Here is a 6360-nt window from a genome sequence, read left to right as displayed (position 1 = left end):
CAGGAGGACAGGCCCTACGAGGAGAGGCTATGGGACCTGAACCTGTTCAGCCTCCACAAGAGAAGGCTTAGGGGGGATCTAGTGGCCTGTTACAAACTAGTCGGAGGGGACCAGCAGGCATTGGGAGAGTCCCTGTTCCCCCGAGCACTCCCAGGAGTGACTAGAAATAACGGTCACAAGCTGGCAGCGGGTAGATTCAAACTAGACATCAGGAGGCGCTACTTCACTGTCAGGGCAGCTAGGATCTGGAACCAACTTCCAAGCAAAGTGGTGCTGGCTCCTACCCTGGGGGTCTTTAAGAGGAGGCTGGATGAACACCTTGCTGGGGTTGTTTGACCCCAGTACTCTTTAATGCCATGGCAGGGGGTTGGACTTGATGATCTGCTTAGGTCCCTTCTGACCCTACCAACTATGAAACGATATAGTTTGAGGCAAGATCATTTGGCTGTATTTCATCTAATTGGTTCACTGCAATCACAGGAAACCCATGCATGTCTCTTCTGTTCACTAGCTGTGGCACACATTTTAATTTTTTGAGAACTGAATTATTTGGCTTAACTGAAGTCTCTCCTCTTGAGAGAGTGCTTGGATGAATGTCATGACTATGCTATATAGTAGGTTAGACTAAGCGTAACAAGAAGTGTTTCTACAAGTGTCAGCAACAAGAGGAAGATCAGGGAAAGTATTGGTCCTTTACTAAATGGCAACCTAGTGGCACGATGTGGAAAAGGCTGAAGTTGGCTCCAAGACTATTGTACCTGGCAGCACAGTTTGGGGAGGAGGTAAGCAGTCAAGAGGGGGGAAAAGGACAGGTTGGGGACTATTTAGAAAAGTTAGAAGCGTACAAGCCCATGGGGCTGGACAGGATGTATGCAAGGGTGCTAAAGGAATTGGCCCATGATATTGCAGAGCCACTGGCTGTCACTTTTTGAAAACTCATGGCGATAAGAAGAGGTCCTGGACAATTGTAAAGGGCAAATATCCTGGCCATCTTTAAGAAAGGGAAGGAGGATCTGGGGAACTATTGACCAGTCAGCCTCATTTCAGTCCCTGGAAAAATCATGGAGCAGGTCCTCAAGGAGTCCATTTTGAAGCACTTGGAGAAGGTGATTTAGGAACAGTTGGCATGGATTCACCATGTCATGCCTGAGCAGCCTGATTACCTTCTATGACAGGATGACTTCTAGATGTGGAAATAGCAGTGGATATGATATACTCTGACTTTAGCAAGGCTTTTGGTACAATATCCCACCGTATTCTTGCAAGCAACCTAAGGAAATATGGGTTGGTTGGATGAATGGTCTGCAAGATGGGTAGAAAAACAGCTAGATCATCAGGCTCAGAGGATAGTAGTCAATAGCTTGATGTCTAGCTGGTAGCTTGTCTCGAGTAGAGTGCCCAAGTGGTTGGTCTTGGGGCTGGTTTTGTTCAATATCTTCACTGATGATCTGGAAGATGGGATGGAGTGCACCCTTAGCAAGTTTGCAGGTGACACCAACTTGGGGGGAGTAGTTGATAAACTGAGGGTGGAGCTAGGATTCAGAGACCTCAACAAATTGGAGGGTTGAACCAAACGAAATCTCACGAGATTCAAATAGGAGACGTGGAAAGTCCTGCACTTAGAATAGAACAATTTCATGCATGGGTACAGGCTGGCTAAGCAGCAAATTTTCAGAAAAGGACCTGGGGGTTACAGTGAACAATAAGCTGAATATGAGCCAACAGGGCACCCTTGTTGTCAAGAAGGCTAATGGCCTACTGGGCTGTATTAGTAGAAGCATTGCCAGCAGATTGTGGGAAGTGATTATCCCCCTCTATTCAGCACTGGTGAGGCCACGTCTGGAGTCCTGTGTCCAGTTTTGGGCCCCCCATTACAGAAAGGATGTGGACAAATTGGTGAGATTCTAATGGAGGGCAATGAAAATGGTCAAGGGGCTGGAGCACATGCCTTCTGAGGAGAGGCTGAGGGAACTGGGCTTATTTAGTTTGGAGGAGGGAAGACTGAGTGGGGATTTAATAGCAGCCTTCAACTACCTGAAGGGGGTTCCAAAAAGGATGTAACTAGACTGTTCTCAGTTGTGGCAGATGACAGAATGAGGAGCAATGGTCTCAAGTTGCAGCAAGGGAAGTTTAGGTTAGATACAGGCTTCCCTTGCTTTATGCTGTACATGTGTTCCTGGAAAACAGTGCATAACTTGAATTCTCATAAAGGGAACCCACTTTACAATGTAACAAATAGGGACACATTCTAAGACCTCAACTGTACTGACCTCCAGGCCCATTTCTACCACTTTTTTACAAGACAATTTTTGTACTTGCCAGCAGCAGACATGACAGTACCCTGGGCTTGACTGCATTAACGGGGATGGCAAGTACAGAAACATGTTGCGGATGATGAGCAAGGAGCACAGATCCACACAGGAGACTGTTTTGGTGCAGTCACACCCACAATACACCACACAAAGCAGCTGACTGAGCTTCCTCCACACTGATTGCATAAGAATGAATTCACACATACAAAACCTGCATAAAGTGGGGGAAACCTGTATTGGGAAAAACTTTCTCTTTAAGATCCAGCTAGATAGAGCCCTAGCTGGGATGGTATAGTTGAGGATGGTCCTGCTTTGAGCAGGAGGTTGGATTAGATAAATGCCTGAAGTCCCTTCCAACCCTAATTTTCTGTGATACGATTCTAAGTGACATAAGGGTCCCCTCTGGAATTTTTGTGAAACGGTTTTTCTGTAGCTTGTGGGAAATACTGAAACATTGCATAGGCATTAACATATTTCTGTTAGTTCCAGAAAAAAATATAAATATTGAGTTTAACAGTAATTGACAATGACTCTTTAGTAGAGGTGCACCGATACATGGGTCCATATTGTATTGGCACTGATGAAGGGAAAATTGATGTTATCAGCAGTTGGCTTTTTTGCCTGATGTGGCCGATTTAATGTTGCTGATAAATGCCATGCGCATATGTCCAGCTACAGCATGCATGCAGCCAGGAATGCAGTTCAGGAGCTTGATGAGCAGCATCTGCTTGTTAAATCTGTTGGTACCAGGGAAAGGACGTGGGGGTGCAGGTTGAGACCCTGCAGTGAGGGAGGGAGTGGAACTTGGGCAGGCACTGCCCAGCCTAGTTGGAGTGCAGGACAGAACCACAGCTCGTCCAGGGGGTACGGGAAGTGGGAGATGGCTCCCGCTGCTCCATGTACCCCTGGGGCAGGCATGGGGGGCACATGCCCCCCAGATCTGTGCGTGGGGCAAAGGTGGGCTGCCTGCTGTAGACTGGAGCCAGGGATAGCGCTAGGCTCTTCCTGGCTGGGGGTGGGCTGGGGCTGTGCTTGGGGCAGATGGTGATGGTGCTGGGAGAGGGGGCTATGGTGGGGAGGCGGGGGAAGGCTACACCAGAGGTTCCTAACCACCAGGCCATGGCCTGGTACTGAGCTGCAGAGGGTTGGCTGCCGTGTCATGGCACGATCCCCCCACTTGGACCCCCATCTGTCTGCCTGGGCGAGAGGTTTCTGCTGCCAGCAGTGACATACAGGGTTAAAGCTGGGGGGTCTGGGCAGCCCTGGGAGGGAGGCAGCTGGCTCCATGTGCCCTGTCCTCCTCCCATGTTAGTCCACAGGTTGTGAACCGCTTGGCTGCAGCCATCTCAAAACTTGCATAGGCCCCGCCCCCCGAGTCCCCAACAGACTTACCATCCAGATGCTGCTCTCCAAGCTGCTGGGCTTGCCTATTGGCAATTAGATTGGTATCAACCAATATGGCTTGATAATAATCCAGCCATCAGTATTGACCCCAAAAATCTTTATTGATGCACTCCTACTTAGGTGAATTTTTAAATGATAGAGCAACAATAAGTATAAAAGTAGGAGTGCACCAATTAAAGATTTTCTTGGCCACTACCGATAGCTGATGATTAACCAAATGTATCAGCCAATGCTGATCTGTTATTTAGTAGTAGTGCATAGCCTTGTAAAGTACTGACATAAATCCAAAACAAACAAAAAAAAGATTTATAACACGCACACAGTTGCCTCTTGACTGCTCTGGCCCTCAATGAGGAAGATGGTGACCACCTTTAGTCCCATGCACATTGCCTCTGTGCCTACAGCTCCTGCCCTGCTACTTTTGTAGCCCGTACTGCCATCCTGGGTGGATGGGGTGGACCCTTGCACTAACACTGGTGTTTGTAGTTACCCAGATCATCCTTTAAATTAAAGTTAAATTACAGGCAGTAAAAGAAGTGGGTAGATCAAGGACTTGCTTCACCTCATTTTTATGCCGATGTTCTTAAGAGTTAAGTTTAATATTAAATTAAAAGATAAATTTAGTTTAACTTTACTTACCCAGATCATCCTTTAAAATTATAGGCCAGTTAGCCTCACCTCTATCCTTGACAAACCTTTGAAAAAATTATTAAGGATCACATTTGTGGGAGTCCAGTAGGGAAAAATAATGTTGAAGGGCAACCAGCACGGCTTCATAGTGGGTAGATCCTGGCTGACTAACCTTGTTTCTTTTTACAACCAGCTCACAAAATACATAGATGCAGGAGTTGAGGTAGATGTCATCTACTTGGACTTTAAGAAGACCGTTGATATAGTGTTGCATCCCATTCTTATAAATAACTTAAGCGGCTGTGACATACATTATTACACGGGCAGGTGGGTGTAGAATTGGTTTATGCGATGTACCCAGAGAGTGGTGGTGGCCATTCGTTTTCAACCTGGAAAAATGTGGGCAGTGGAGTTCCCCAAGGTTTGGTCCTTGGACCAGTGCTGTTCAATATCTTAATCGGTGACTGGATGTGAGCATAGAAAGCACTCTGTCCAAATTCACGGACAACACCAAATTATGGGGCAAAGTGAACACCTAAGGGCAGGGAGCAAATTCACGCAGATTTGAACAGATTGAGAAAGTGGGCAAAACAAAATAGAATGCAGCTTAACAAAAGTAAGTGCGAAGTGCTGCATCTAGGGAGAAGGAGTCGCCAACACACCTACAGACTGGTAGGTGACTTTCTAAGCAGCCAGCAGCAGAAAGGGGTCTCGGAGTCACAGTTGACTCCAACATGAACATGAGTCTTCAGTGTAGCAAAGTGATAAGTAAAGCCAACCACACTTTCATGCATTAGAAGGTGCATCATGAATAGCTCTCAGGACGTGATACTTTCCCTCTATGCGGCATTGGTAAGGCTGCAGCTGGAGTACTGTGTCCAGTTCTGGGCACGTCACTTCAAGAGGGATGTAGATAACCTTGAGAGGGTCCAGAGGAGGGCTGCTAGTATGGTTAAGGGTCTGCAGGTAAGATCCTACAAGAAGAGATTGAGGGAACTGAATCTCTTCAGCTCCAGCAAAACAAGGCTGAGAGGGGATCTTGTGGCTGTCTACAAACTCATTCGGGTGTGGGGGGCTCAGCAAGGAATAGGAGATGCTCTGTTTACCAGGGCGCCCCTTAGGGTTACTAGGAGCAATGGCCACAAACTGACGGAGAACAGATTTAGATTAGATCTTAGGAAACATTTCTTTACGGTGAGGGTTGCCAAAATCTGGAATGGGCTTCCAAGGCAGGTGGTGCTCTCCCCTTACCTTGGAGGTCTTTAAGAGGAGACTAGACAAGTACCTAGTCGGGGTCATCTAACCCCAGCGCTCTTTCCTGCCCAGGGCAGGCAGGTGGACTGGATGATCTAACTTCAAGAAGGGGAAGAAGGAGGACCCGGGTAATTATAGGTCAGTTAGCCTCACCTCTATTCTCAGCAAGACCTTAGAAAAAAATCATAAAGGATCATATTTGCAGGGGGCCAGCGGGTAACATAACACAATGGTAAGGGGCAGCCAGCATGGGTTTATAGCAGGCAGATCCTGCCTGACTAACCTGGTCTCTTTTTATGACCAGGTCACAAAGTGCTTAGATGCAGGGGAGGAAGTAGATATTATTTACCTGGATTTTAAAAAGGCTTTTGACACACTGTCGCACCCAGTTCTTATGAGCAAACTGAGTAGCTGTGAGGTGAATTTTTTCACAGTAAGGTGGGTGAAAAACTGGCTTATGGGACACACCCAGAGAGTGATGGTGGCTGGATTGGTTTCTCCCTGGAGGGATGTGGGCGGTGGTGTCCCCCAAGGCTCTGTCCTTGGACCAGTACTGTTTAATATCTTCATCAGCGATTTGGATGAAGACGTTGAAAGCACCTTGTCCAAATTCGCAGATGACGCTAAACTGTGGGGCACAGTAAACACACTGGAGGGCGGGGGGCGAATTCAGGCAGATTTGGACAGACTGGGGAAATGGGCAGATCAGAATAGGATGCAATTCAACAAGGATAAATGCAAGTTGTTGCACCTGGGGAGA

At 47.3% G+C, this 6360-nt stretch overlaps 1 protein-coding gene across 1 annotated transcript in view; it reads left to right on the top strand.

The window, feature by feature from the left end:
* The window catches only part of PRKCZ (protein kinase C zeta), a 276277-nt gene that overhangs the window by 8261 nt on the left and 261656 nt on the right, over positions 1-6360 (top strand). The window lies entirely within an intron of this gene.

Source organism: Gavialis gangeticus, unplaced genomic scaffold (assembly GCF_001723915.1).
Source record: "Gavialis gangeticus isolate Ggan-Ray unplaced genomic scaffold, GavGan_comp1, whole genome shotgun sequence".
NCBI classification, from domain to species: domain Eukaryota; kingdom Metazoa; phylum Chordata; order Crocodylia; family Gavialidae; genus Gavialis; species Gavialis gangeticus.
The sequence above is the reverse complement of the archived record's forward strand: the minus strand, read 5'-3'. Positions and strand labels throughout refer to the sequence as shown.